The sequence below is a fragment of the Halichoerus grypus genome, chromosome 6, assembly GCF_964656455.1.
Source record: "Halichoerus grypus chromosome 6, mHalGry1.hap1.1, whole genome shotgun sequence".
Lineage (NCBI taxonomy): Eukaryota > Metazoa > Chordata > Mammalia > Carnivora > Phocidae > Halichoerus > Halichoerus grypus.
In genome coordinates this window covers 112,637,703-112,660,563 of record NC_135717.1, presented here as the reverse complement: position 1 = coordinate 112,660,563, position 22,861 = coordinate 112,637,703, and the positions used below count along the sequence as shown (strand labels likewise).

General features: G+C 39.3%; 1 long non-coding RNA gene across 2 annotated transcripts in view; it reads left to right on the top strand.

The window, feature by feature from the left end:
- The window catches only part of LOC118553022 (uncharacterized), a 275,664-nt gene that overhangs the window by 94,617 nt on the left and 158,186 nt on the right, over positions 1-22,861 (top strand). Inside the window, exon 2 of one of the 2 annotated variants that reach the window (XR_013449160.1) lies at positions 12,049-12,194. This is a non-coding gene — a long non-coding RNA (uncharacterized LOC118553022). Of the gene's footprint in view, positions 1-12,048; positions 12,264-22,861 lie in introns of those variants that run through there. The other variant, XR_013449161.1, reaches the window with a different exon arrangement.

Here is a 22,861-nt window from a genome sequence, read left to right as displayed (position 1 = left end):
CTCTGCCAAGGGTAGTTTCTTCAGAGAAGTCTGTCTTCACTACTCTCTGGGAAGTCATCAGTTCTACTCCCAATGCATTATTCCCCAAATTTATTGTTTTTTCATAGCACTTCTTATTATCACTTGTTTATTGTCTCTTCCCACTAGAATGTCAGCTCTAGGAGAGTAGGAACATTGTCTTAATTACTTCTGGTTCACATTGACCTAGAATAGTGCCTGGTGCTTGGGCAGGTGCTCAATAAATTTGTATTTAATGAATGTACTTCCAGGAGTTTCTGGCATTGTGTGAAATGCATTCTGCTTGTCTCTGGAGAGGGGAACTAACCAGAAATTGGAAGACTACTACTATTACAGTAGTCTAGGTAGAAGGTTGGTAGTCTAGGTAGGACAGTAGGCTGAAAAGGTCCCAAATGGAGAGAAGATGGAAATACACAAAGGAAAATCAACAGAGCTGAGTAACTGATTGTATGAAGGGGGAAAGAGATAAAGAGGGGAAAAGAAATTTTGATCCAAAATACATGGCTGGGGAATGATAGTAGTATCTTTAATAGGAATGGACACTGGAGGATGAGGGGAATTAAGGATCCTGTTTTTTAATATATTAGGATGGGATGCTATGTTAGCAGGGAATTTGATATGAGGAATGTGACCCAGGAGAGAGGTCACCTCTAGAGATACCACTTTGGGAATCATCTACTTGAAAGTGCTAATTAAACCCGTGGGGCTGATTGGAAGCTGCCACAGAAGAGAGCCCAGAGAGAGAAAAGGGTGAGGCAGACCCCAAGCTGCCAGAGGAGCAGCTCAGGGAGGAGGGATGGTCCAGTGTCAAATGTTGCAAGGCTGTGGAGGATGAAGGATAGAAGGCCAGTGAACGTTGGTTTTGGGTCGTATCATTCTCTGCTTTGTAAACCTCATTCTTTTCTACTATAAAATTTGTTTACCTTTTCTTTCTAGTCTATCAGCCTACAGAAACTTTCCCAAAAACCCAATACAACAAAAATTCAGCTTTTCTCTATCTTTACAGTCCATGTCACATTCTAACCATTGCCTCTCATTGGTTTTTCCCCTTTTCTCAGATTGAATATTACATTGCCTCATTCTCTATTTGTCACGGATCTGTCCATAAGCAGCACGACAGTAATAAAATAAGCATATGCCATCCTTATGGAAAAGCCCATATTTTCTTTCTTTTGTTTATTTTTAATTATACAGTGATAAGTTCATCTTAGTAAAAATTTAAACATTCAGAAACATAAAGAGTAAAAAATTATATTGTCCTCAAAATCAACCAACTTCCCTCTCCAAAGTTTACTATTGTTTCTCATTTGGTGTGTATGCTTCCAGATGTGTGTGTATGCATATATTTTAGAGAAATAAAAATTATGAATTTCAGGACACAGACTCAAGTGTGTAGGAAATATAAGTTAACTTTTCTATAATTGAATTTCATTTGTATTTTAAGTCCCTTTATGCTAGGTGGTGGGGAAAGAAATCTCAAGTGAATTCAGAGTTGTCCTAGTCACACATATGCCCTTCCCCTACTGCCCTATCTTCACCCAGGATTGCATCTAAATTCTAGGAGCTTTGGTGTGTCAAGGTTTTGGGGGTGAGGGGAAAGGGCTTAGGTGGTCATGGGTCATCCCTTATCCACCCAGCTGGTCCTTGACTATCCATTTAGGTTGATAAGGCATCCCTCCCCATCTAGTCCATACAGGTCACTGTTGTGTCTTATGTTCAATTTCAAGACTTCTTGGATCTGATTCTTCAAGCTCTTCTTGGCCATGCAGAAAACATATAACATTCCTCCTGTGTCATGCAGAAAGCAGCCAACTGTTTCAGGTGGTCTCATGTTCTCTTAGCCTAGACTTACCACAAACCTGTTTCTATTACTGTTCTGCACTATATTGCCTTGCATTACCAAGGCATTTTATCACTTCTTTAGGTTTTATCTCACAGTGAAAGCATAAGTCCCCTTTGCTTTTGAATTTCCCAAATCTGTTTTAGGTTTCCATTATTCTTCCTTTGCAGAGACTCGTTCTCCAAGACCCACATCAGCATCAAATTCTTTTGCTTCTCTTCTAATTCTTCCCCTATTCCAAGTCTGTGAACCATTTATGTAATCTGAGAGTAGGGTGACCAACTATAATGATTTTCCTGAAATGAAGAGGGCTCCAGAGGTGTGGGATTTTCATTGCTAAAACTGGAAAAGTTTGGGCCAAACAGACACCTTATCTGGGAGTGGGAGTGGGGATGAGTGGTGAAAGAAAAAACTGGCTTTGATTGATCAAGAATTCTTCAAAATCTTTTCTTTTTGGCATAAACTTTACCCTCTAAATCTTTCAGGAATTAGATATTTTTTGAGATGCACAACAAAGAATAAACTATTTTCGTAGTTTGTTTCTTTATCTCCTTCTGGATTTTTCCATGCTTGCCCTTGCTCCTTTGGACTGGCAGCTTCTTTAGAAACATTGTCCTATTTTGTGTTTTAATTTCGTTCTTGGATAGTGCCCTTTGTGTCACTTTCCTGGACCCTTTCCTCTGTAATTTGTGGACAAATCCCTCCTTCCTTGGAGTCCAGAAGAGGTTTCCCAGGACTCACACTGCAGCCTGAGCTGGGGACCGTCAGTCTCTGCTTCTCTAAAAGAGGTGCCATAGTGGCACACAAGATCATCAGGGTGGGCAGGGGTATGAGCATACTGGAAGAATGTACTTGAACTTGCGTTAAGATTTACATTTTATTCTAATGAAAATAATTTGTTATTAATATCATTTTATGAACTGACACCAACACTCACACTCAGTGTGATATCAGATGGTCACAGAACATATATAATATGTGATATATCCTGAGGGAAGAGTGACAGCTCCACAATGTGGAGGGGGATGACAGTGGCACCTTCCTTTTTTGTTTATTTTCAGCTTATTGCAAAGTACTGCAACTTATGTATGCCTGGGTAAGTGGATTATGTTGATTATATTTCTACATTCAGTTAAAGCAAACATTATAAAATATTCAAATGACTTGAAATATCAAAGGTTATACCAGGAATGTAAGCACAAGAGTAATAGGACCCACCACCCACCCCTACTCACTCTTCAACATTCACACTTGGTCTTGCTTTTCTTCAAACAGTCTGGCCACATCCCATCTCAGGGCCTTTGTCCTGGTTGGTCCTTTTGCCTGACATGCTCTTTCTTCAGTTATTGGCAGGACTCACTCCCCTACTTTCATCAAGTCTTTGTTCACATGTCACCTGACTATAATTTGCAATTGCAATGCCTACCCTTGCAATTCTCATTCCCTTCATCTGCATTGTTATTATTATTTCCTTATGCTAGCACTTCTCATCTTCTAACATGTCTTATAATTTACTTTTTTATTTTATCTATTATCTGCTCCAATATAAGCCTCATGAGGACAGGAATATTGCCAGTGCTTAGAATAGTGCCTACCACATGGCAGACCATACAGATATGTTGAATCAAGGTAAGAAAATTGCAGAACCAACACCCTTCCTACTCTTAGTACAAGTTCTTCAGTAGCCATTGTATCTGAAAACGTGCAAAAATGCACCTCCATTTATTTCTAGAAATTTCCAACATGATGCCTCACAAGTGCTCACACCACACAGTCTATTTTGCCAGCTGTGCTCATACTTAGCTTCTGGCCCTAGTACTCACTCATGTGAAATCACTTGGAGAAGCCTCACTGCTAACATGGCCCTTGGAGAAGAGCGATGTTCTGTCTATGCCAAGTACTTCCCAGGTTGTTTTCTTCCCCAGACTTTCTTTATAGGGGGAGCTTCATGGCGGCAGTCTGAGTGGAAGAGGGAGCTAGGAGAGTCTTGAGCTACATCTGCATAGCAAACATCCCACTTTTTACTGAGATGCTCTGTTTATTTGGAGTGGTTGGAAGCCTTGGGAGCTTTTGGGCACCAGTTGGTACTGAGGTCTTAGTAGTGGGGGGGCAGGGGGAAGAATGGCTATAGCTTTCTGCCATGCTTTGTTGCCTGCATTTATGGGCCATCTTTGTGTCCAGAGTCTCACAGGTCACTCTTGAAGAGATCTGTCAGATTGTCTTTACCTCCCTCTCTCTATGGAGGGCACAAAATTTGTTTTAAAAGGATTAGATTTTTACATGCTTTTTTCTTCTCCATTTTTTGTTCTTTCCTCACCAAACAGTGCCTTTCTTCTTTCAAATGTAAAACATATCTTCTATGCTTATGAATATGTGTGAATGTCCATTTGTATGTGTCTGTGTTGGCGGAGGGGGGGGCAATGGTAACAGAGAAGAGAAGTTATATTAGCAAGAGCCAGCAAAAGATGACCCAGTATATTAATATTGTTCATTTCTGAGTGAAATATGATCTTAAGCCCTGTAGATGTTACACCCCAAACATATCACCACTTCCTGAACTTGTGTGTTCTGCCCTTCTCCACAAGATATACTCCTATATCCTATCTCTCTCATGATCCAACTCAAATATCATCTCCTCTATGAAGCCTTTCCAGCCCTCCCAGTAAGGGAAAACTTAATTATTGACTTGAACGAGTAAAGTTGACTAAGTGAAAGCTTAATGGAGAAATCACCTTATTATGCTGGCTTCTCAACATGTGTATGAGTAATGCACAGAAATAAAGTGCTGTAAGAGGATCAAGTAGCTTTGAAACCACCAGAAAAACAACTGCTAATTGCAGAGGGCTAGTTTAAATCCATTGGAAAGGATGCACCATTGATGAAAGTAGGAAATAGTTTACTTTCCTATTACCATAATGGTGAATGATTTTACTCCTCTGTCCAGGAGAGGTGGCATGTTGTAGCGTGGGAAGAACCTCCAAACTCTTGGTCAACTAACCTCTACATCTCTGCTGGGACAAGAGACCCCTTTTTACTTCTGGGAGTTTTTTTGTTTTTTGTTTTTATCTTTAGTTTATATTTTAATGTTATGGCCACTCGTAGTATCTACTGTGAATCAAGAGAAAGTCCTCTAAAACATATTTTGTTCATGACTTTTTTTTTGAGACTTGAACTTATTCAATCACTGGCCTGTCTAAAAAAAGTTTTGATAATAGTGGTGGGTGGAATTTATTGAGTGCCTGTTATGTATTTAGGGGTGTTCTAAGTGATCGACATGTATTAAATCATTTAATATTAGAGCAACTCCATGAGGTGGGTATTATTATTGTTGTTGTTGTTATTTACAGATAAGGGACCTGAGATACAGAGAGGTTAATTAACTTGCCCAAGGCCACTCAGCTATGAGATATGAGCCCAGGTGGTTTGTTTGCTCTTCACCAGCATGGCAATCTACTGCCTCCCTTTAAGAAATGAACCCTTAACACGGCTATCCAAGTTTGCATTTTACATGATAAATACAGAAAAATGTATTTACTATGAAAACTATAAAAATGAATCTATCACATACACAATATTTGTACAGTTTATAATGATTAGGCTGGTTTTAGAGGGCAAGCTAGCATCAGGAAACACAAACCCTTCCCCTTCTTATTGTGGTTAATGGTTCCATACCTCCCCAAGCCTCTTAAACATGACATTATTTTGTTTTTACATTACATTTATTGGTTACCTTCATCCCCCTGTAATGTAAGTCTCATGAGGTCTGGAGTCCCATCTGTTTACTTCTGTCTCCGTGAAGGCTACAACATAGCCTGGAATATAGTGGGTGCCACATAAAGCAGATTCAGCCTTTCTTTATTATTTATTACATATTCATTATATTGTTACATATATTACACATTATATATTTATCTTTATGAGCTATTATAAAGATAGAAATTATATATTAAATATATGTTAAATAAATGCTTATATATTTAAGTATTATAAATATATTACATGTAGATAAAAATATAAAATTATCATAAACAAATTAATAAAAATCCTGACAGCCCACCAATATTTGTTGAATTGAATGCTTATTTTTTGGAATTGTTCTTTACTGCCTTTTGTTGGTGAACAATGTTACAGTTCTTATTTTGTGTGTAGCATTGCATTATTGGAGTTCTTTAGAAAAGAAGACATAGTCAACAACTTAAGTAACATTTAGTAGACTATGACAATTGTGTCTTTATAAATACATCCAATGCAGCATTAATAAACACCCATCTTCACCTTGTGTTTCAGCCTCAGCAAGCACCAGCAGTCCCAGACCATCCCTGGTCACATGTCCCTTTCATCTTGTACTTGTTGAATTTTTGCTTTGTTTTTAGGACTTTGCTTCAATGTTAGTCCCCACAAAGGCTCCCCCCGCCGCCCCCTCCCCCACACACTTCTCTATAAGAATACTTTACTTTTTCCCCCTGGGATCTCAGAGCACTCTGTAATTACTTACTTGTTTACATGTCTGCCTCTCTGACTACTTTTTGCTCCTAGGGGGAAGGATTATGCCCTATGCATTTTTGTATGCATTTTGTATCCGTGGTACTTGGCCCATAATAGCTACCCAGTAAATGCTGCATGAATGAGTCAACTTAATAAAATCAGAGGGGAAGTCAGACAGACTACCTAAACAGTAAGTAGGATAATGAAGATAACATTTTTATTTTGCTAGCCTCTATTTGAAATACTGTGCATAGCATTACATTGTAAGTGGTAGGAGGCTGGACTCAAACTATCCTTAAAATATTCTAAAAGTTTGCGATCAGATGAGTTAGTCATTATTTGCAAGGATCTCACATTAAAGTTCTGAAGTTCAGTTGAAGTTCAACTGAAGCAAAAAAATGAAAATGTTGTATGTGTTGGGCCAGGAGAAGCCCTTCTCAGTGTTGACAGCACACGAATGAATTTATTCTGGGCGATTAGTAGGACACATCAGCAATGAATTAGAAATTTTCCCTTGCAAAAGCAGCTCTTTCTCACTAATTTATATACAGGCAAAAGCCACATCCAGCACAGAAAACAAGATAAAAATAACTGCATGTATTTATAAGCAACTACAGTTACAAATCAGTACATTCCCCTTTTAAGAAAATAGTGTAAAATTCAAGCGTGGGTGGTATTTGATTATGGAGATCTGTCATCTGCTTTCAGATACATTTCAAGAAAAGCACTGGCTAATTAAATTTATTACTCATCTTCTTCCTTCGAAGTAAAGCCTATGCAAATTATCTGGGGCAGATCAGATTCCTAAGGAAAAAGCACCATCCTCTGAGGTGGCCCCAACTCACAGCTCTTTCTAGTAATAAGAGGTACAGGTGAACTGGGGAGGAAAGTGTTTTGGTAGAATTTTCCATGGAAAGAAGACCTGTTCTTCAGCCTTCTTTCCCTTAGCAGAGTTAGGAATCTTCAATGCTTTCAAATGGAATAAAAGTCACAGCTTTTTAGCTGCAAAAAGAAACCCCAGTCTTCATCTCTGTAACATTGACTACTAACAAGAAAGTCACCAGCTCTTTTTCTGTGTATTTTCTTGGAGTTAAATAGTCATGCACATCTGGGTTGGAAATTGAGAATTCTTCCTCTCCTAGGTTAACGGCAAGAGTGAAATAAGAAAGGTAAATCAGCCATCTGCTGAAGAGCTCACTAACCAGGCTACGGGGGGTGGGCAACATTTACCACTCAAGGAATCTGGATTTCAAATTATTCACAGTAACCTGTTTGTCTTCCTGATGCCACGGCATCCTCTGGAGCCTGGCTAATGATCTACTAAACATATGGCTGGGTCTGCTCTCCTTTCCCATTTGCATTACGATTTAAACTTCTGGAGGGCAGGGCTATGCACCCTGTTTGTGTGTGTGTGTGTGTGTGTGTGTGTGTGTGTGTGTGTGTGTGTGTGTGTTTTGTTTTTGTTTTTGTGGCTACAGAACACCTGGAATACTTTTATGCTCAATTATGGGCAATATTTCAGATGATAGCTCCGGATTGGTCTTGAACAATTTCATTGAACAGTGCGAATTCCCTCCTGCACCAAAATTATTGTTTGATTGTGTCTTTTAAGAAGTGCTACTGATAATACAAGCAATGGCTTTTTAAGGTTTGCTAATACAAGAGATTTAGTAGGAAAAACCTCTCGGGCGGTTTCCTAAATTTTACGCAGCAGGAAAAAACAAGCCCATCATCGGTTACTGGGGAAGGTACATGCATTTTGATAATAAAATATTTACAGAACTTCTTGGTATTCTGGGAGCATGTAATTAAAATCCTAAAACCTTGAATACTTTCAATACTAATCACAGAAGTGTGGACCTAACCTGCACATATTTGATCACTTAAAATGAACAGGGAAAAGATGAAATTGCTCAGGTGTACCTTATGTTACTGTTTTTCACCTTGTATTTACTAGTTGCAATTGAGATTTGAGTTTTGCTAAATAAATTTCATATATTTGTAAGTATAATGGTCAATGCTATTGCTACTAAGAACTATAATTTTTGCATCTGCCCTTTAGAAGAAGTTTATTAAGGGACCTGTCTCCCAAAAAGAGAGCCTGGCCCGGCAGAAAGGCATTGAGCTATGGTTATGTTCCTTTCTAATTCCAGCTCCATGACTTTCTTTTGTCTGAGCTGAGACTTACTTAACCCTTCCAAAGTATAGCTTCTTTATCTACAAAATACAGTCAATAATTCCCACTTAAGGGGTAATTGTGAGGGTTAGACCAGAAAATTTATGCAGAGTAACTGGCACTGAGTAAACACAACAAATGGTAACTATCAATGAAAAAAATAATAGAGGCATTAAAGATCTTTTTAGAGGAAAGCAACAATCAAGGTTTACAGTGTATATTTTGAAAAAGGTAAGTTTTATTTTTTAATTTTTTTTGTTATGTTATGTTAGTCACCATACATCATTATTTTTTGATGAAGTGTTCCACGATTCATTGTTTGCGTATAACACCCAGTGCTCCATTCAGTACGTGCCCTCTTTAATACCCATCACCAGGCTAACCCATCCTCCCAACCCCCTCCCCTCTAGAACCCTCAGTTTGTTTCTCAGAGTCCATAGTCTCTCATGGTTCATCTCCCCCTCTGATGAAAAAGATAAATTTTAAATCAGTGGGCAACATTCCTCAACTTTGCCTTTATTCAATTCTCCATTCTGAGAAATTCTCCATATATTCTTGAAGACAGCTTATATTAATTAACTCTCCCTAGTCCTAAAAATATCCTTAATTGTAATTCTGGTTTTCACTATAACTTGCTCCAGATCATCCATTTGTTTCTTCCTTTCGTCCATTCTTCTCATCCAGCAACCCAAAAATCAATTTTGAGCTTATTCTTTGCACTGGGCATATTGAAACATAAATGCTCCCCACAGGAGAAGGCAAGTCAGAGCCAGGTGTGGCTCAGAGATGATCAAACCAGGGAGTGAGTGTTATCTTAACTTGCCATCTTTGAGGCTCATGACACAGCCCTAAACTTTGTCTCATCAGGTTCTTCATCCATCAAATGAAAATACCTTCCCTCCATCTAACAGGATTGTTAGGATGTCCAAATGAGATAATGTGTGTAAAATCATTTTATAAATAATAAATCATGATCAAATACTTAGTATTGTTTATAATATCAGCTGGTTTTAGGTCTCAGGATTATTTTGAGAACTTCTTTCCTGAGAGTCCAGCATTTCTGCATTTGCTGTTTATAAATTTAATCAATAATTGTGGGTCTCTTCCATCCAGTTGGCCTTTCTCCTTTCAGCTACATTGGCAAGTCTCTTTGCCTTGCACTTACAAGAGCATACAGATGAGGCTGTGATTCTGACTAAGCCCATGTGGAGTTTAGAATTAATGCTCATATTCATTCTTGATACCACCTGAAATCACATTTTTGGTTCGGTGGTGAAGTTGTGGCACGTATGTATGGGGTGGTGGAGTAGCTCTATACTTTATAAAGACCCTCTTACATTCTCCTTTGTGTAAGAATTAAGAAACAAAAAAGTACCAATTGCCTAGGACTTGCCTAAAGTGTGTTTTTTTTTTTTTTAATTTTATTATGTTCTGTTAGTCACCATGCAATACATCATTAGTTTTTGATGTGGTGATCCATGATCCATTGTTTTCGTATTGTGGTTTTTTGTTTTTTGTTTTTTACAGAATTTCTGGTGGCATATGAATAATCTGCAACTTCTAAATCTGCATATTTCTAAAATATTTCTGAGGAGGTATCTTAAATGTCCAAATAACTTTCTAAGCAGAGGCTGATAATTTGACCAATGCTTAATGCAATTTCCTGTGAACGAAGTATAGAACTTTCTAGCATAAAATTTGGCATCCATTTATAGCACATTGATTGTATGGATGGGAGCAGAAGTAATAACCTTCCCCAAGAGGGCACACCTATGCTCATGAGGATCTTGTAGGATATATGCAGGGTTGGCCATAAGCAAAGCAGAATGAGTGACTGCAGCTACTGTGGGATGTGATACTGGTAGAGTCAGGTACTTGCTCTCAAATGTCACCCCATCCGGGGGTAAGAGATCTTGAAATGCCACCACTTGGAGAGAGAACGCATGGTTCTTTGGAGGAAGATGTAGAGGCAGCTTTAGCTGTAAAAATAGTCCTTCATCAATTAAAAAGGTATACTACCTCTATCCCTAGCACACAGAGAAGCACTTAGTACCTGGAATGAGCTTAAGGAACAGACAGATAGTTTATAATGAACAGTAAATCAGACCGAGCCCCTTCTTCCTTCCCATGTAGTCCACATAATTTGGGGGACACTGATTCCTCGTCCAGCTCCAGGGTTCAGTCCTAAATCAACCATGGGAATTCCAGTCTCCTTGGTCCTAAGTGGTCCGGAGCAAAGTTGAAGCCAATCATCATGTGACATTCTGCTGCCAACTGTTGCTACTTGATCTAAGTTGCCTCTGATAGACTGAACTGACAGATTTTTACACCAGAGTTGGGGATAGTTTTTTTTCCCCCCTCTTTCTTTCTTGCTAGATATGACCAAGAAAGCATGTTGCCCATTGTTACAGGCTGTCCTAGCAGCTGCTGGAGGACAAGGACAACCCACTGAAGAGCAGGGGGCCAAATGAATACCACAGAAACGAGCCAGAGACCCGTGCCTAGAGTTTGGACCTCCTAGTACAGAAATAATAATTGTCCTTATCGTTTAGAAAGTCAGTTGCCCGTATCTTTTATCCCAAAGCATTCTAACTAATCTAGCCCTCAGTACATACTGGTTAAATAATTTATCAAGTAAATGAGTAAGGGTAAAAGTGAAGGGGAAGACAGCCAGGGAGGCTGGGGTGGGCGGGGGTGTCGGTCAGTGATGAGCTCTGACACCCGTGCCCAGAATGGATTCCTGGACTGAAGCCTTGGCCACTGAGCTGCTTTGCGCTGGGGTCTGAGAGGAGCCCTGAGAGGATCGCTGTGAGGGGCTGCCGGGAGCTGTGCTGGCCCAGTGCCTGCCAGGAGTCCGCAGGAGTGGAGCGGAGCGCTGCCTGCGCCCCAGGCTCGCTCCAGGGTCGGGCTGCAGGAGCACGAAGTTCACTTCCACTTGTTTACTTATTTACTAGTATTGCAAATCCTGTGAGGTCAAGTGCTTTGTCTACTTTGCTCACTGCTGCGTCCCCTCACCGCCTAGAAGAGGCGCCACCACACGTGGGACCGCAGTACACATTTTGTATTTTTTTTAAAAATAACAGCTTTGGGGCGCCTGGGTGGCTCAGTTGTTAAACATCTGCCTTCAGCTCAGGTCATGATCTCAGGGTCCTGGGATCAAGCCCCACATCGGGCTCCCCGCTCGGCGGGAGTCCTGCTTCTCCCTCTCCCACTCCCCCTGCTTGTTCCCGCTCTTGCTGTCTCTCTCTCTCTCTCCTGTCAATTAAATAAATAAATAAAATCTTTAAAAAAAAAAAAAAATAACAGCTTTATGGAGATATAATTCACATGTCATAAAATTGACCCCTTCAATGTGTACAGTCCAGTGGTTTTTAGTCTAGTCACAGAGTTGGGCAACTGTCACCACTATCTAATATCAGAGTGTTTTCATCATAACCAAAGAGAAACTCGTTAGCAGTCACTCCCCATTGCCCCTACCACCAGCTCCTAGAAAGTACTAATCCACATTTTTTTTTTTTTTTGAGGAAAGGAGCATCTTTATCTCTGAAGACAAAGGGACGCTAAGAAGAATCCTAACAGTTCTTGCTCAGTTTGCCTCATCACCTCATACTCTTTGCCCTGTCATATTCCCCCATGACTGTCCACTCTCCATCAAACCAGGCAAAAAGCACACAGGTATGTTTCTTCCTTATGAAGGCTCCCGTGTCATGTACACTAAATAAATTCATGTGCATTTCTTCTGTTTGTCTTTGTCCGTTTGATTTTTAGACTCAGCCAGGGACCCTAAGAGGATCGAGGAAAACTTTTCCTCCCCAACAGTATCAAGACTGAATTTTTAAGAATTTGTGATGCAATTCACATACCATACAATTCACCCTTTCAGTGGTTTTCAGTACATTAACAAAGTTGTGCAACCATCCCGTTGTCTAATTCTGGAATATTTTCATCACCTCAGAATGAAACGCCACACACCTGAACAGTCTCCCCCCATTCTCTTCTCCTCTCAGCCCCTGGCACCACTAATCTAATTTCTGTCTCTGTGGATTTGCCTATCCTTGACATTCCATATAAATGGAATCATATAAGTGGTGCTTTGTGACTGGGTCTTTCACTTAGCATGATGTTTTCAAGGTTCATTCATGTTGTAGCAATTAGCATGTATCAGTACTTCATTCCTTTTTGTGGCTGAATAATGTTCCATTGTATGGAGATACTGCATTTTGTTAATCCATTCATCAGCTGACACTTGGGTTATTTCCAGTGTAGGGCTATTATGAATAATGTTCTTATGAACATTTACCTACAGGTTTTTAGGTGGACATGTTTTTAATTCTCTTGGGTGTATATCTAGAAGTGGAATTGCTGGGTTAATGGTATGTCTACGTTTAACTTTTTGAAGAATTGCCAGAACATTCTCCAAAGTAGCTGCAACATTTTACATTCTCTTCAGCAGTGTATGAGGATCCTAATTCCTGTACCTTCTAAGCAACTCTTGTTATTTGTCTTTTTAATCATAGCTCTTCTAGCGGATGTGGAGTGGTATTAATTGTGGTTTTTTGAAACATTTTTAAAAGAACCAATAAATCTGGGTCAAAAACCTCATTTGACTTGTGTCATGAGGCTTTTTGCTGCCCCCTTCTGCTTACCTTGAGGAGGATATCTTCTTGAGAACTCCCAGAACCACTGGAAGGTCAGAGGTAATCCCGGAAATCTAGTGAACTGGTGGGCATGAATTCTGTCCACGTAAGTAATAATTCATTTTATGTTAATCAGAAACTCTGACCATTCAACATCCCTTTGATTATTAAAAATGGAAAACAAATAACACACTGCTTAGTAAATACAGTTTAGTAAGAAATTTCTTTAGAAAATGAGCTTTGGAGAGTAACTGAGGCTAGAATAAGTGATCAAAAAAAGGTCTTGGCTGAGGCAGTATTTCGTGATGTGAAGAGTGCAGCATCTGGACACTGCCTGAGTTTGAATCAGCTCTCCCACTGCCTAACTGTACAATGTTGGGCAAGTTATTTAACCTCTCTGCTTCTCATACACCTATATCCATCTGCAAAATAAGGAAAATTTTTCTGCCTATTAGTGCCGTGAGGACTAACTTAGTCATTGAAGTGACTGACACAGCGCCACGTAGGTGCTGTTATGATGATCATTCCTGGCCAAACGGTTGTGGCACAGCTCTCGTTTTAGAAACGAAGACATAAAGGCCCAGAGCAATTCGAAGACTTGTTCAGATTAAAATCAAACTCCACTTCAACCACCAGAACACGCGTGTCTTGACCCTCACACACACACTCTACTCCACTGCCTCCTTATTTGAGTAAGAAGCCAGTAAAACACAAAGAAACACAGAAATTTCTGGACATAGCTTCTTTCTCCCGTGACTGTTTCTGCACCCAGCTCTATCAGAAGGAGGAAGGACTGTGGCAAAGGAAGATGTAGTCTTCATTAAGAAGTCAAGTACAATCATCCTATTCCATTCAGCACGACCAAATTGAGACTGTCAGTGCTCTGGACATGCTTCAAGGTTGGGGATGGGTCAACAGCCTCTGCCTCACTGATTCTAGACGAAAGGAACTCGGTCAAAGAATGTGAGGTCCCTTTCCATTTGTAGCGAAGTTTTCCCTGTTATCACTATGCTCCTATAATTGAAATCATAATGATGGCTAAGGATTGGGATGGATTTCTACTGGGTTTTAATCAACTACTTGGCTGGGTAAACTTATGTTGCAAAGAAAGTACGTTTGGAAGTAAGCCTGCCTTCCAGTAATCTTGACGGAAAGAGAACTTGACAATGCACTTCAAATAATGGTTGGTTCTTTGGGAGAGGCTTGTTTTAAGACCGCAACAAATGCACAGATGTCTTTTTCTCTGAAAACACAGTTACACCTCATTGGAAGCCAGAGGCTAGATCAGAGCAGGAACTTTCAACCTTTTGTGCCTGTGACCCACAGCAAAAAATACATTTCTATCACAACGGTACACACACACAAACACACACGTACAGTGAATGTTTAGAAAACAGTTTTGACCCTTACTAATTGGAATGCATTCTGATATTTTCTATTTTAGTCTATTTCATTTAAAAAATACTGGTTGTAATCCACTAAATTGATTTTAGGATCCACTTATCAATTGCGACCTGCAGTTTGCAAATGCCATATTAAATGGATCTTGGGGTATCCTCCTTAGTTCTAGATAATATAATAATATAATATTATATATTATATTAACCTTTATTAGTATAATAAAGGTTATAGTAATAATAACCTTTATTAGTAAGAATATTAAGAATACAACTTTGATAGTCTTTGCCCTCCATGCTTCATCTTAAAATGTTGAAGGGCCTTGTGTTTAAGGGTATTTTTATAGGGAAAGCATTTGCTCTTCACATATTCTTTACTTCCTTCTGGAGATTATTCCATCCCTCAACTTGAAAAAAGTATTTGTACAGCCTGAAGTGAATCTTGATATGTATACTGTGCTTATTAATGACTCAGAGTAATAAACTTTAAGTAATATTATGAGAGAGCTTAGTTCTAGTGTCTACTATATTATAATTTTCACTGTACACAGATTCATTCTTTAAAAAATATATTAAGAATTTTAAGTGAAAAAGAAGTTGCACAACAGTCTTTATCTTATGTTATTGTTTGTATTTCATAAAACTCTTAAGTATATGCTTATATTTACATAGAGTGTTTTTAGAAAATAAAATTTTTTTTGTACAGTTTTGGGGAAAAATACCATATTTACTTTAAGAGAATGTTAGTGCATGTAGTTAACACCTCCATAAAACAAATGAATTGGAAGAGAATGCTCTCCAAGATTCTTTTCATTCTAAAAGTCTAGGATTCTAAGCTCTGACTGTGTGTTCAGATAGGCATTCTATATCCAAAGGAAGTGGAACATAACCAGTCCCTGCTATTGAGGAATTTATATTCTCAAAAGGTGGGGCACTGGTGTACAGATGTCAAGGAGAACATGAAAAATATACTGTCATTTATAGAGACGTTTGGCTATCTTTTGCAGATCAAGTTGTTCTAGACAGTTATTTTGAAAATAACTTTGCTATTTTAAGCAACAAAAATTAAAAAGTTATGTTAGATGGAAGCCCATCTAAAATGTATTATACTCTTCACTTCGCCAGGAAATGATACGAATACGATGGACACATCATTATGAACTGCACTTACTAACTGGACAGTGACATGGCCCAATAGTGCCGTCAGAGTTAGCTGAGGGACATTGGGCTGTTTGTCCTGAGTTTAGTGATTTCACTCTGCAGTAATTTTTAGTAGTTTTGTTTTTCTGGATTCCTCTGTAGATTACACTGTTGATATCTCTCAGAATGCTAACCTGGAGGAAGAAATTCTTTGTTCCATTTCAAATTCACTGGCCTAATATATTAGACTTAGAAAATAGCTAATAGCATTTTTTAGAACAATATGTCAAGTGTTAATGGGCCCTGAGTTTGGACCTCACCTCTGAATAGCATACATGCATTTTAATGGATGGACTTTGTAATACCTACTTTAGTTATTTAGAGCTCTTATTTTTAGTGGTTCCCGGTTCTTGTCTCTGTTCCTAATAGTGCAACTGTCTAGTAGCTTGGAGCATGGCCTAGAAATATCTAAAAGGATGTGCAAGAAAGGCCAGGTGTGGGGCGCCTGGGTGGCTCAGTCGTTAAGCATCTGCCTTCAGCTCAGGTCATGGTCCCAGGGTCCTGGGATCGAGCCCCGCATTGGGCTCCCTGCTCCGCGGGAAGCCTGCTTCTCCCTCTCCCACTCCCCCTGCTTGTGTTCCCTCTCTCGCTGTGTTTCTCTCTGTCAAATAAACAAAATCTTTAAAAAAAAAAAAAAAAAGGGCCAGATGTGGAGGGAAGAACTCCATGGCAAATATTGAAAGTGAAAAGCCCAAATATGGTGAAGTTAAACAAATAGTCATAGAAAATTTACATCTTAGGGATTCTGTCAAGAAAGCTGCAAATCACTTATTAAACTATATATTGAAGAATAGTTATAATTTTATTCTTTTTCAAGAAAAGATTAAAGATAAGTAGAAACTGGAAAGAATAAGATTCTTAGCCACATGACAAACTGCTAAAAGGGAAAAATAAAATTGGGACAAATAGCCATATTTTTTTCTCTTTAACAATGTTAAATTCATATTATACATTTATATCAATTATCTTATTTGTTCCTTATATCATCAGGGTTATCAACGTAACAGCTAAAGACTCAGAGTGCCTTAGGATTGCCTAGCCCCAGGGGCACCAACCACAGAACCCTGGAAATGGGACACATGACTGTTGAGCATCCATTCCTAAGCTTTCTTCCTCGAGGAAGTTGGCCAGCTTTGTGACAGTGTGGAGATAAAGCCAGTGAGCTTGAAGCCTTAAAGCAAACCCTGGGAGTAGAATTGGTAGAGAGAAGCATTAAGAATAGCCGTGGGTCGGGGGTGAGGGTGGGGGTGGTGCCCCGGGTGGCTCAGTCGGTTAAGCGTCTGCCTTCAGCTCAGGTCATGATCCCAGGGTCCTGGGATCGAGCACCGCATCGGGTTTCCTGCTCAGCGGTGAGCCTGCTTCTCGTGCTCTCTCTCCCTCTGCCCCTCCCCCCCACTCATGCTCTCTCTCTCTCTCTCTCTCTCTCTCTCTCGCTCACTCTCTCTCAAATGAATAAAAATAAAAATCTTAAAAAAAGAGGAATAGCCGCAGGGTTAAACCCCGCCCCAGCAACTGTGCAGGGGGCTTTCTGATCTGTCAATTGAAGGAGATGCTCCACGTTTGTGAGCTATTTCTGGCATACTTGTGAGCTCCCCAGATGTGCATTTGACACAACCAAAATGAGTCACATCAAGTTATAATATCATCTGAGGGAGGGATGCCTAAAACCCTAACCCAAACAAACTCCAAACTAAACTAAAGGAAACTGTAAAAAAAAACACAAAAAACCCCAAAAAAACCAAACCAACCCACACACCCAAACACCCAAACACCCCATGAAGCAAGATCAGATTTTACAGAGGTTTATTTATGGAGGGGAGATGGGCCAGTGATGGGAACATTCTAGGACATTTGCATTATATTCAGACTTGAGCAAAACATTGGACTTGCCATGCTGTATGATTTTCCTGGATATGTTAGTTCCGGCAGCCTTGGTAATACCACAGCCATGTGGGCTGGAGGGGCTGAAAGGCCACCTGCAAAAGGTAACAGGAACAGCACTGTGCGAAGTCCTGAGGGCTTGTCTCTTTGTGAGTCACTGTAGTTTGTATTTTTATGTAATCCATAATCCGGAAGAGGGAATGAACAGAATGTTAATGACAGTCGCTGAGATGACTAAATTGGGAGCTGTTACAAGCTTTGATAAATGGCCAGGATATGAACAGCAGTATGGTTCACAAAGACCAAGGTAAGTCAGAAATATGGATGAAAAGAAAAATGAAATTGCTCTCAGAAAGATGCAAACAAATATCTGGCACAAATCACATCAGAAGCATTCACGGGAGAAGAGAAGAGAATCTTGAGAAGTGGGATTGCTAGAAGCAACCTGTGACGGAGAGACGTAGACAAGTTGAGAGTGAATAGGAAAAGAAGGACCGAGCAAAACTCTTTGAGGCACTGTTGTAGCACCAGGGAAGGAAGTTTGTAGTCTCTCAACAAGTATGGCTGAAAGTACTCTGAGTCAACTGTATTCAGTTTTGATCACCTAAATGAACAAACAATGTTGACAGTCTTGGATGAAACCCAGAGATAAATAACAAACATAGTTAATGGAAGGGACACATTGATTTATGAAGGAAGATTTATGGAGTATATCGTGTGGCTAAGTGGTGGCCAGAAACAGCATGGTACAGTCTAGAAATGATACCAAGACTTAACTTCATATTTAGGCGTTGAAATGTAAGGGAAAAAAAGAAAATGGAAGGATAAAATAGGATAGGATTAATTAACAAGAGGGGAACATAAGATTGAAATTTAAGTGCTGCTTGAACTAATGCTGAGGCCATTACCTATTTTAATGGTGAAATGTTCAATTACGAATCGACTTTTAAAGGAGAATGCTGAATCCACTGTCAGTTATGACATCTCCAACCAGAAAGGTCACTGAAAGGAACAATTTCGTCCTGGTGGTAATATGGATAAAACAAATGGGTCTCGTTTACTTCTAATCTCTCTGTTTCTCTTCTGTGAACTGTAAGCAAACAAGCTTGCTTTTAACAGAATTCTAAAAGTGCTGCCTTTGTCAGTTTAATAAGGGGAAATGGCAAGAAAAAAGAAGCCCTTTATTCTTACCTTAAGGAAAACTGTAGTATTATTTTCTATACTTGTGTTTTACTGAAGGACCTGCCCCTGCATCCAGAAATTAGGTGTAAATGGAAAAGAAAGAACTCAAAGGCTTTATATATTTTTAAAAGACATCTGCCTTCAGTTTAGTGGACAGGATTTCTTTTAAACCCTTATTGGGATTTTCTCTGTCATTGATTGAAAAGACAAATGTTTTTATAAACTACGTGAGTGGTCATCCTAACATGATCTTTTAAAACTGAGAAAACAAGATAACCCAATTTTGTTCCCATTTTCTCTTTACCATATTAGAGGCAGGTATTATTTGTTGAAGGAAAATAAGACATTCGGCATAGAATCAAATACAGAAAAAAATAAGTAACCCGTCCAAGGGTCTCCAGTCTGATATGAAATGCTTAAAGAAATGAGGCCCATTTCGGGATAATTGTAAGTGGCACTTAGCATATGAGTGCAAAGTTGAAGAATTAAGCCAGGATCTTAAGAGGATCTGGTTATGCTGTTAAATGTATATTAGAGTGAACCCTTGAGTCTTAAGGAGAATGAAGCTACTTAGTGAATGGCAAGATATATTTAAATGGTAAAATAAAAAATCATCTACAGTTTAGCTTGAGCTTAAACTTGAACTTCAGCTCTGACTCTTTGTTGGCATATCTGTGTGGAAATCATGACAAATTATAGTGATCCTGTGTTTCATGATATCAGGCTACTGCAGTAGCTAGTGATTGCCTAGTACATAACTGGCACTCAATAGATGTTTGCTGAATGAATGGGGGGAAGGACTGGCCCAACTATATTCAGTAGTTGACCCTAAAATGATCCATGTGTCAAATCTACCTATAACCAGCTCTCATTTCCTCAGGATACATCAAATGTGACTATATTTCGTCCTCCCCCTCCATGTTTCTCTCTCATTCTTTCAAGTCATGTTATTTTTTCCTTATCAGTCTCACCGGGCATTTGAGAGCACCTACTCAGTGCTGAGTACTGGGCTAGGTGCTGGGGCTGGGGTCACAAGATGAGTAAGACAATTTCTCTTCCCAAGGAGGTTATAGTCGGGGACGACAGCCAGCTAAATCTTATACATTTTTACATTAATATTAATATTTTACATTATATATGTAAAAATATCTATATAATAAGTAAATCATTATAGTTCGCTAGATCAGTGTCATGGTAGGGTTTTGTGTCAGGAGCCAGGGAAGCACAGAGAAGAGAGTATCTAAATCCTCAGTATAACAGAAATGTGATCAAAGTGCTGGGACTTCTTTCCCCTTCCAAGGATTCTCTCTACTTTCACTTTAACCCAAATCTATGTCTGTGTATGCATTTGGAAGATAGGATCATTAACTCCAGACCTCATACTTTTCTGTCCTCTACATTCTATAACACACAAGGACATCCCTTTTTACAGGGAAGTTTGGCCTTTAGTGTTCTTAAAATTACTTGCCTATAAAGGCAAAAAGTTCTGCATAAAATTCATTTGTGATTTCTCTATGCAATGTTAACTTGTTTGTGTTGGTCTCTTTCCATTGCAACCTCAAGAAATTATTTAACATGAAATCAATTTGTAGGAATGCTTGATTTCATGTGTCAAATATAAAGACCCACTAAAAATTGTTTATTCTCAGCAGGACTGTAGCATGTGAAATTGCTGGTTTGCAAAAATCATTTTACTCTATTATTTTTCTAAGCATATTTTGTTGTCAGTACATAGTAAAAGGTGCACTGGATAAAAGTACAATACAGGCTGTAGTCTGTAATATCTAAAAAAAAATGTCTACTTAGCAACATATTAGGTGTGCTTTATTCAGTCCACATAACACTAAGGTTTTTAATTTATGTTTCTGTTGACTGAATGTAAATAAATAAAAAGGAGGAAGTTCTTTGCATACCACTGTCTCAGGGGAAGGCGGTATAGAGAGAACGGGCACTTTGATCATTTTATTTTACAATCAGTATCTTAGATGGCAGATTTAAGACAGGTTCTGTAGATTGCTGTTCGGCTTTTATTACGAAGGCCTGATGTGAACAGGATATATACCACAATATAATATTACTATCCATCTTGTACTTCAACCGCATTTCAGTGCACAACAGTAAATCACCTGTAGCTAGATACTAGATAATATGTTGGGTAAATCCCCCTTCCTTGGTCTGTGTATGAGTTTAAATATAAGCACATTATCATGTTGAAGTACAGTTAGACTATCATAAGTTCCATTATCTACCACCATTTTCAAAGTAGGAGTAGTAATATAGGACATGAACATATGTATCCTTTTTCCTTTTGAAATCTGTCAATCATATTACACGGAAGCCGATAGAGTTGAAGCCTGCTGCCTGCCAAACTGCCCCAACACAGAAAGAAATCGGTAAAAGGATACTTCATGCAGTGTATATTCAGAGAAAAGCACCACCATGCCTAACGGAGAGGAAAGAGCACCAGATTTTCACACAGGTGGCACATGTCCTGGGAGATCTGGACTCATCATTTGGCTGCCCAGCTCTCAACCGAGGTCTGGTCTAGCTGGGGCATCTTAGTTATGGTTTTTGAAGCATTTTGCATATTAGGCACAATAACTTGTAATTCACTTTATTAGCGACATTAGACAGAAATTAGACATTAGACATCTGATTAGAAATTAGACATTTCTTTAAGTAGGTTAATATATGTAAAGTGCATAAACAGCATCCAGAACTTAGTAATTAATTAGTAAAAGTTGGGGCTGGTGATGGGGATGATAGAAGAAACAGAGGCATTTTTATCAGGGCTGCAACTAGGCAGGAGGCAAGTGGCATGCAGGGGCCGGAGATTGGGGGCCTCCTCAGATTCTGCACCCTCAGCTCCTTGTGTGTTTCACCCTCCTCCTGGCCTTGATGTTTTAATCAGAAAAAACCAATCCCGTTTTAAAAATATCTCATAACATTGGGACACCCGGCTGGCTCAGCTGGGACAGCATGCGACTCTTGATCTCTAGGTCATAGGTTTGAGCCCCACGTTCTGTGAAGAGATTAAATAAATAAATAAACAAACTTAAAAAAAATCTCATAACAGGATAATTATAAATTATGCAGCCTATACCTGTATGCTCTGCTGATAACCATTACGTACTAGTTATAGACAGCTGTTAGATCTTCTATTTGGGACATTAACAAGAGAAAAAAAATTGTGAATATATGAGTATGTGCATTTAATAGACATTTACACAAAATTAGGCGTGTACATAAAATATGTATACATCATATTATTTACGTTCTCTGACATAATTTAGGATCTGTTTCTATAAACATGATCAACTTATCAACTTATGTACATCATGTGTATGTATAAAAACTCACAAAGGTACCTGTATTGGACCCGTATGCAAGCCCTTTCTGCCTTCTGAGGACTCAGCAAATTCAAAGTTACCTATTTAAAGGGACTGACAGTGTTTTACATCATCTTCTCTGCCTCACCGATGCCTCAAAGTTAATCTGATTTGCCAGGACCACAAAGCAAGCCCAAGGAAAAGCTCCGTTTAGAACTTCGATCTTCAGCATCCCACATATTGGAAGTGAAAACCGTCACCTAGGACTTTTTTATTGCTTCCTGCAGGCTGATAGTGTTGAGATTCCAGCTGATGAAAGACTGGAAGGTGCCGGCTCCGGAGCGGGGGCGGGGCGGGCGGGAGGAAGACGGGCGGCTGCGCGCGCCAGGGGCTCAGCCCGCAGACCGGCTCTCCCAGGAGACGGGGTGTTTGTGCGCGCGCTTTCCTAAATAGGTAAATTTAGAACTTCGCGTAGGTGTGCTTATATAAATATACCTCTGCCTCATTTTTCAAGGCCCTGAAGAAGACAGTGACAAGACTGGGATATTCTGTGTGCTTAGGCTTTCTTTTTTCTATTCTTTTTTTTTTTTTTAATTGATAACTGAATCCCTGTTTGGAGTCAGAAATCCCAGGAACCCAGTGGCAATTGGACAAGCAGGGAATCTGGCAGGGGCCATGTGATTACTTATTTTACTTTAAAAAGATGATCTAGATAG